Below are 9,644 nucleotides of genomic sequence, written 5' to 3' on the forward strand. Positions count from 1 at the left end.
GCATCATTCACATTAGGGAAATATAAAGCCACCATGAGACAACACAGCAGGTGCATTTGGAATTGTTAAATCTGATACAATGTCAAGTGTTGTTGAGGATGCAGGCAGCTGGAACTTGCATATAGAGCCAATGAGAATCTTAAAAGGATGTTGAGCAATGTTTGAAGGCACTTAACCAGGATGAGGACATACCATCAAACTCACCAAGGCCATACCTGGAGACAGTGTGGGTTCAAATTCAGGCCCTTTGATGTCCAAACAGACAACCTTTGGGAAGTGAACACTGGGCACATCAGCTTCAATGAAATAGGCACAACAATGCCCCGACTTCCTCACTCCATATCCACTTATTACCTTTCCCCTTCTCATTCCTGCTCTGTTCTTAGTGTCCCACGTACACCAGACTGGCTTTGAACTCCTACATAGCCAACAATGGTCTTCAATTCCTAATCCTCCTGCTTCTGCTTCCCTAGGTCCACACTATCATGGCATCCAGTGCTGGAGATATAATCCAGGGCCTTCTGCATGCTAGACAAGCCCTCCACCAACTGAGCCTTTATGAACATCTCTAAGAAATGGTCTCTGGGGATTCAGCCATGAACAAGGCAAATGTGGAATTCCTCAAAGGCTGTGAGTGGCGGCTTGAATAATAATAGCCCCATAGGCTTGTCTATTTGAATGCTTAGTCACTGGGGAATGGTGTTATTTGAGAAGGATTAGATGTGGACTTGGTGGAAGTATGTCGCTGGGGTAGACTTTGAGGTTTCAAAAGCCCATGCCAAACCGAGTGTCCCCCTGCCCTCGGCCTACAGATCAGGATGCAGCTCTCACTTACTGCTCCAGTGCCTTCCTAAATGCCGCCAGGCCCCACCAGGATGATAATGGACTAAACCGCTAAAACTGTAAGCCAGACCCTGATTAAATGCTTTCTTTTATAACTCTTTTATAACAGGTTGCTGGGCATGATGGTGAACACCTTTAATCCCAGCACTTGGGAGGCAAAAATTTCTGAGTTCAATTCCAGCCTTGTCTACACAGTGAAAAGTTGCATTGGTCGTGGTGTTTCTTCACAACAATAGAACAGTGACTAAGACACTTCTATACCTGTATGACCATAGAACTTCAGAGATGAAAAAAGAAGGTTCTAGTCCATCATGGTTGGGCAGGACCTGGTAGAGCAGCTACGTCTACAGTGATGGGAACCTACAGGTGGCTTTTCCCATCCCAAGGAACCAGGAAGAAGGGGTGGACGTAATTTTCAAAAGCTGTGTATGGCCCAATTCCTCCAGCTCTACCTCCTGAAGGCTCCACAGCTTCCCAGAATTAGTGCCACCAGCTGGGGACTGAGTGTTCAAACCACGAGGAGACATTTCACTTTCAGTCCCTAGCAGCCTTGGGAAGAGGTGCCAAGGGTTGACAGAGCACCCACAATGTCTGCTGTAGGCATTAAACAAATAAAAAGGACAAATAAATATACCTGACTAAATGACAAAATTGTGAAGATAAAAAAGGGGGATGGTAGAGGGGAGAGGGACTGAAAGGGGGTGAAAATACCTATGGAAGCACGGCCTACAAGGACCCAGAAGTAACTGTTGCGGGGTGGCTATCACACCTGCCTGTGCCCCTTGATGAGAAGTATAGTATCCTGTTTGAGAACATGATGGGAGATGGTATTTGGACAGGAGGTCTTGTTTTTTGAGACACAGTTCTACAATATAGCTCAAGTTAGCCTTGAACTCGGTCCTCCTGGCCCAGCCTCCCCTGTGCTGGGATTCTTAGCCTGTGCTGCCACATTCCTGCACAGCATCTTCAGAGCAGCGGTGAGTGTCCATCCTTGCTCGGAATCCCAGCTGCACCCCTGGGCAGCAATGTGAGGTGGACTTTGTGGAACTCAGGAAGCACAGGGAGAGGAAAGTGGGGGACAGGAAAGCAGCACACCCATGTGTCACTCAAGGTTGCTGCTGGGACAACTGCATCCAGATGCCATCTGAGGTCCGAGGACACTCACTGGAATCCCAGCCAATGGGGACACTGGTGGATGCACAGGTAGCAAGATGAGTACCTTTTAGGTGGCCAGATAAAGGTCCAGGTTGAATCTGGGTCAGGTGGTACACGCCTATAATCACAGGCAGAAGAGCCCAAGTTCACGGCCACCCTGAGCTACCGAGTGAGTTCCAGGCCTGCCTCTAAATAAATAACTGTCCAAATAAACAAAGTTAAAGTAGGCCAGTGGTAGAGTCCTTCCCTGGCATACACAAGGTTCTGGGTTCAATTTCTAGCACTGACACAAAAAGGTCAGGCAGCCGGTCAAAGGTGATGCCACTGAAAGTCATAGACCTTAGGCCGAGAAATGTGTACCCTGCAGGCCTGTGGGCATGGCTCTGTTGATATAGAATGAGTTACCATAAGACAGAAAGAGAGAGGAAGAAAAGGAGGGGAGGTGATGGGAGGGGAGAGGCAAAGAGGAGAGAGGAGGAGAGAGGAAAAGAGAGAAAGAAGGGCAGGAAAGGGAAGGGGTACCAAGGGGTTGACAGGGCATTCACAATGTCTGCTGTTAGGAGCTGTTGGGGTGCTTCTAAAGCCCCACCCCATCCTTCAGTGGAGAATAAAACACAGGTGACATGGGGATGCCCAGCTCCCAGCCCGAAGCATGAAGCAGCAAGAGATCTCCCAGCCTGGTGGTCCAGCTGTGGGGGAGAAGTGGATAATGGGTAGACGGGGAAGGAGAGGGAAAGCATCAGGAGCAGCCCAGAGTCGTCTCTCTGCTGGCGATGGAAATTGCAGGTGACATTTCCTGAGGGAGACATGTCATTCTGGAAGTCAGTTAAAGGTAATGCAGTGTGTAGCATGGTTTGCCCAACCTGGGGCCTGTCCCCTGCTGGGTCCTTGGGTGGTTCTGCTTTCCAGAAACTGCTTTCAGTCTTGGAGGAACACGGTGAACTGCCCCAGGTGGTCGCAGAGGCAGGTGGGCTGGCTTTCAGAGAGCGTGGTCATTTCCTGCTGGAGAGGCGCTTTTAATTTAGCATTTTAAAATTGTTCTGGTTTTTCTTCTTAGACAGAGCCTAAAAATAACAACTGGATGCCGAGCGCTTTGGGATTCGTGCCAGAAAAACTAAATCAGTCACTGAGGGATTCAATAAATGAAGCCAGAAATGGTGCTGATTGCTGCAATCCCAACACTTGGGGGACGGAGGCAGGAGGATTCCTACCACACTGCAGTTAGGGCAGACTCTAACTACTGCTTCCTTGGACAATGGCTGCCCAGGCCCGGTCTGAGCCTCATAGGGTCCTGTGTGTGTGTTCGGGACACAAATACCCAGGTGAGAAACCCTGGTATCAGGAGCAAAAATGAAGCCATCCTCAGACTTGCTCCCATCCTTCCCAGTCTTTGATGAAGATGCTTAATTGCATATGATATGACAGGGTCTCCTGTAGGCCAGGCTAGCCTCATGTCCATTATATAGCCCCAGATGACATTGAACTCTTGGTCCTCCCACCTCCATCTCCCCAGTGTTGGAATGAAGGGTGGGCACCACCTCATCTGGGTTTAGGTGGTGCTGGGGATCAAATCCAAGGTTTTGTGCATCATTGTACCAGCTGAGCTATGTCCCCAGCCTTGAACTCTGGGATTTAATGGAATTCAGTATCTTGAAGACCAAACTGAAAAGTGAGGCATGACGGCACACACTTGTAATCCTAGCATTTGGGGTTTGAGGCCAGCCTGACAGAGAGAGAGAGAGAGACAGACAGAGAGACAGAGACAGAGACAGACACCGACACAGAGAGAGACAGAGAGACAGAGAAACAGAGACAGAGAGAGACAGAGAGAGAGATAGACAGAGAGACAGACAGAGAGAGAGACAGAGACAGACAGCGACAGACAGAGTTCTTCCACACTGCCCAGTTCCTCTCCGGGCACAGACTCTGTCATTGCTGTCACTGTATCTTCCCTCACTCACACAACCTTAGTTCCACAAAACAGGTTAAGTATGCAGCATGTTGGACCTGTTTCTTCCAGTGCAGTTGGGTTGTGCCTTAGGAAATGCTCATCTCTCCCTCATCCTCTTCCTCCCCTCCCTCATCCCCTTTCATCTTCTTCCATCCCTCCCTCATCCTCTCCCTTCCTGTCAGCAAGTGGCAATTTCTTATCTCCCATTCAGAAGACACTAGAGACACCACATGTCAGAAGGATGGTTTGGGAAACCGCAGCAGCAGGCAGCCTGCTGTCCCATTGCTGCACTTCCAATACCCCAGGACGGCTAGTAAAAATCACCTGCAGGATGACAAAAGGGCTTGCTGCAGCCTTAATTCAGTATTGATCTCCATCTTTGTCTTTGTAATCACAACCATCTATCGTGCCTAAACAGGGGAGTGAAATAGACTTATTGCAATAATGGAAAAATACCCTGTCTTCCTGCCGACAGCCCAGGTTTCTGAGGCCTCTTTAAATGTATCCATCATTCACCCAAACCAGTGTGTCAGTTTCAGGGAAAACTGGCAAGATGGGGAGGGGGGGAGAATGGCTGGGGAAGGGCGGTTAAAGGGTGGAAGGTTGCCATGGCAACAAAAGATTTCAGTGATGAGTATCCATGGTGATGGGTGCTGAGTTCTGAGCGATTTTAAATGCTTTAGTTAAAATATGTAGCAAGCATATACAGCTGAGGACCCAGGAGAGGGAGCAGGGCATTGTCTGTTCCTGGATGGTGAGGCCCTGGGCTGTTCAGAGAGAAGGGAAGGTAGTGTAAGGACGGACACATTCCCTGCATGACACTGTTGAGCGAGCAAGACACTCGGTCAGCCCAATCTGGACGGCCTCTAAAGAGTGCTTTAGCGCTTGTGGGCCCCTTTGTATCTCTGTGGCCTGCTCACCTGTGATGGACCCAGTCCATGCCTGCCTCTTTGTCAGCAACCCCCTTCTCAGCCATAGCCTTGGAATCAAAACAGCATTCTTCAGGACCAAATGTCATCAAGATTGGGCCTTCCTGGAGACCTGAAACAGGTACTAGAGGTGGCAAGGCTGGGGTGTCCACCTCCTTCCACACCCAGATTCTCATGGGGTAGGAAGCTGGAGAGAAATCCATCTGAGAGCAGGGTTTTGGAATGTCCACACAGGAGAACTTGAATCTCCTTGGCTCATTCAGAGTTTGATTATACTCCCTTTATACCAAAATACTCACTGGGAACAGTTGAGACCAATGAAGCCGGGACATTAATACAGTGTCAAGCCAAGGAGTGCGCCCCAGTAATGCCACAACTCAGGAGGCAGGGACAAGCAGACTACAAGTTAGAGACCAGCCTGTGCTACACAGACTGGCTCCAAAAACTAAATCGATAAATAAAACTGCAGAGGCTTAGGAAACCAGGCTCCCTCTGCACTGTTCGGCCACCATAAAAAAAAAAATAAAAAAAAGTAAAAACCTTCCCTTCTCGTGGTCACTTCACTTCATTATCAAAAAGAATTACCTGACTCCAGCCATTACATCCAAGCTCCAGAGGGAAGGACGGATGAAATAAAAGCAAGGGTCTAACAGCCGCTTTTAGAAAAGATCTCTGGGAGGCCCAACAAGTCCCATCTGCATCATCTAAGATGGGGTCACCTAGTCTCAAAGAATAAAGTCATAGTCTTCCTACTAGGGGACTAATTGACCTATCAAGTTTGGGAGTCCAAGAAATCGTGACAGAGCCAATGCTGGGGACAACCAGCACTCTCAGCTACATGCTCTCCAGTGAGAGCTAGACTCCACTGCACGCCCCCCTTTTTCCTCTCCTCCTCCTCCATGTCCCTCCTACCACCTCCAGGAACTCCTGAAGCAGCATGTTGGGGGAGACTCGTTTTTTCCCCCATGCTCTGAATTCAACAGTGACCACTGGACCCTGCTGAGCCCCCATGTGTCCCTCTTGGGAAAATCTTGGAGGCTGGCCACCACAGAAGGCTAAGTCATCTTCTGCAGAAGGACCAACGTGGATGCTAGCTCCTGCCAGCCTACATGAGCCATTAACCATTTTTCTCATTGTTGTGACTAAATTCCCCACAAGCAAATTAAAAGGAAGCCATTTATTTTGACTCACAGTCTGAGAGAGAAGGATCCATCAGATTAGGAACGGCAGAGTTCACCGTAGCAATGGAAGTGGGAGGCAGAGACTCCTTTCATCTCAGTGAATCGGGAAACAGCTCAACATGTATGCCTGGGGCAACATTTCACACTCAAATTATAAATGGGTCTGAACTGCCATCAGGCAAGGGAAGGTGAGCATCCTCACTCTCCACTGGGAGTGGGGGCCCCAGGGCCTTGAGACAGCGTACTCAGAACAGTACAGTCACCTGGGAAGGGCATCCCTCTCCATCCACTTCCAACCCTAAGGGCAAGGCAGACCATGCCAGTCTCAGCATGGTGCTACTGGGCGCTGGATGTTCTCCTGGCAATGAGAGAGCCTGAGCTTTAGGCAATCAGGCATACCTAGACGCCCAGGAACGTTAATTGTAGTTCAAGCACTTGTTGTTTCCTATGATAAAAAGTCATCTTGGTCACAGGCATATTGTCACAACCCGTCATTGAAGAAATCAGAGCAAGAACTCATAGCCAAGGAAGCATAAGAGAGGCTATGAAGAAAGGCTGCCCGCTGGTTCACTTTCTAGCTTAAACTCAGCTAGCCTTCTTATGCAGCTCAGGTCCCCTGCCTAGGAACAGCACCACCCACAATGGGCTGGGCACTCCAATTAGCAATCAAGACAAGGCCTCACAGGCAAGGCCATAGGTCAGTCTGTTCTGGGCAATCCCCCAGGGGATACTCCCTCCTCAGGTTACGATAGGTGCTGTCAAGTTGACAGGCGAAGGTAACTGGGACAAGGTCTCAGCCACCACAGTCACCCAGTTCAAGCTTCCTAGTGCTGTTTATTCCCCTTGGTTTACTTTTTACTTGCTTTCTAGTTTGGTGGGCAATCTAAATTTTCCATTTATATTTGTGGTATGTTTTTCTTTTCTACATGCCTTTTGAAAGTTTTATTACATTTATTTCGTGGGCTGCTAGTGGGTGTGCTGGAGGTCAGAGGACAATGTTCAGGAATCGGTTCTCTCCTTCCACCATGTGGGCTCCAGGAATTAAACTCAGGTCTCCAGCTTGACAGCAAGCACCTTTACCTACTGAGCCATCCCACCAGCCCCAGTGTCTTCACATTTTCAGAAGTAAATGTATTTTAAAAGGGAAATAGCATTCAGCGAACTGCAGTAAAGCAGTGTGTGTAGAAGTTATGCTCAAACACATGATTAAATGTGGGACATTAAGCAACAGTTTATTGGAAAACGCAACTGCTGAGCCTGGGAGAGGAATAGGTTCTAGTCTGAGTTCTGCCGCTGCCTTGCTGTGTGATGTTAGACACATTCCTTACCTCTCTGAGCATTCACTCTCACGTCCCTAAGATGGAGGAAAGGGAGTTAAGTTAGATGGTTTCACAGAACTCCAAAGAGAACATGGAGACCGTAGATACTACTTTTTTTTTTTTGAACAGACTGTTATATAGCCCAGGCCAGCTCCAAACTTGTTATGTAGCTAAGGCTGTGTTTGAGTCCTGGGATGAGAGGCATGCAGCTGACTGGATCTTGTTCTTCTGTGAAGGCAGCTTCAGCAGCGACTAGTTCTACTGAGCATCTGGGTGTCCATAAGCAGCCAGCTCAGCTTAGCGGCTGAGAGCGGGCTGCATTCAGTGTGTCAGAAAGATATTCTAAGCAGTGCGGAGCCATCTCCCAAACTTGTAAAATTAGACTCGATTATTTTCAAAACAATGCCCCCCTTAATTTGCAAATGAGCACAGCAGAATGCTAAGCAGGGTCCTATTTTAGATGCTAAGTATGTGGCCTTTTCAATTAAGATTCTAGGGCTCTTTTTTTTCCTCTCTATCTTTCTCTCTCTCTCTCTCTCATACACACACACACACACACACACACACACACACACCACCGCCACTACCACCAACACCACTATCCTGGCTAGTTATTAATAAGCCTGCCGTTTCCTGGGTTTAAATTAGCCCCAATATCAAACCCAGGGCACAGAGCGGCTACTGGCTTTTGCTCTGGAGGAGTACATGTCTGATTCTAACCCAAACCAAAGCCCATTTCCCATTTTCTCAAGAAATGTGGACAGCCTTCCTCGGCACTCAAGTTTATATGACATTAGTTCACTATGTCTCTCGCCTGAGTTCCCTAGCTCATCAAGAAACACACATTTTCAAACCACAAGAGAGACCTGGAGAGATGGCTCAACAGTTAACAGCACAGACTGCTCTTGTCTAAGACCCCAGTTGGCTCCCAGCACCCATATTGGGGGCTCACAGTCACCTGTAACTCCAACTCCAGGAGATCCAACACCCTCTCCTCACCTTCTAAGGTACCTGGACTTGTGTATACACACCCACACACACACAATAAGATAAATCCTTAAATAAATAAATAAATAAATAAATAAATAAATAAATAAGATCAAGGCAGTGGTACATACCTTTAAACCCAGCACTAGGGAGACAGAGGCTGGTATATCTCTGTGAGTTTGAGGCCAACCTGGTTTACAGAGAAAGTGCCATGACAGCCAGGGCTACACAGAGAAACCCTATTTCAAAACACACAAAAAAAAAAGGAAGGAAGGAAGGAAGGAGGGAGGGAGGAAGGGAGGGAGGGAGGGAGGGAGGGAGGGGAGAGGAGAGGAGGAGAGAGAAAGAAAAGAAAGAGGGAGGGAGAGAAGAAAGAAAGAAAGAAAGAAAGAAAGAAAGAAAGAAAGAAAGAAAGAAAGAAAGAAAGGAGAACAAAATATTACCAGCCATATGTGATGGGGCACATCTTTAATCCTAACACTTAGAAGGCAAAAGCAGGTGGATCTCTGTGAGTTCAAAGCCAATCTGGTCTACACAGTGAGCCCCAGACCAGCCAGGGCTATAAAGTAAGACCCTAGCTCAATTTAATTTTTTAAAAATCTACAAGAAGGCCAAAGATGTGGTTTGGTGGCACACACACCTATAATCCCAGAATGGGGGAGAAGCATACACAGAAGGAAGGCCAGACTCTGCCACAGAGTGAGTTTCAGGGTAACCTGGGCTACATAAGACCCAGGCTAAAAAATTCGCAAACAAACCCAAAAAAAATCCCACAAGAACATACCATGAGATTGACAACACCAAGTGGTAGCAACGTTGAAGAATTCTGCAAGACAAGAGGTCCATCTAGGGAGGTGTCAATAAGCATGTGTCAGACAGAACGAAGCTCAGAGGCTCCCATTTGATGAGTCTGGACTAAGCCCCAGCCATGCCAAGTATCAACTGCTCCTTGTTCAAGGGTACCACGGAGCCCATGAGGTTGGATGCCTTACAGTGGGGGGCTGGTGTTCCAGCTGAGAAGGGTGGGCCACAGGTAAATTAAGCTAATAGAATTAGTTAGCAAACCTTGTTGGGGAGAGAGAGTTTTTTTTTTTTTGTTTTTGTTTTTTGGTTTTTTCGAGACAGGGTTTCTCTGTGGCTTTGGAGCCTGTCCTGGAACTAGCTCTGTAAACCAGGCTGGTCTCGAACTCACAGAGATCCGCCTGCCTCTGCCTCCCAAGTGCTGGGATTAAAGGCATGTGCCACCACCGCCCCGCTGGGGAAAGAGATTTTTAAAAAG

The sequence above is a fragment of the Alexandromys fortis genome, unplaced genomic scaffold, assembly GCF_014885135.2.
Source record: "Alexandromys fortis isolate MF-2015 unplaced genomic scaffold, M_Fortis_MF-2015_v1.1 scaffold_90, whole genome shotgun sequence".
Taxonomy (NCBI): Eukaryota; Metazoa; Chordata; class Mammalia; order Rodentia; family Cricetidae; genus Alexandromys; species Alexandromys fortis.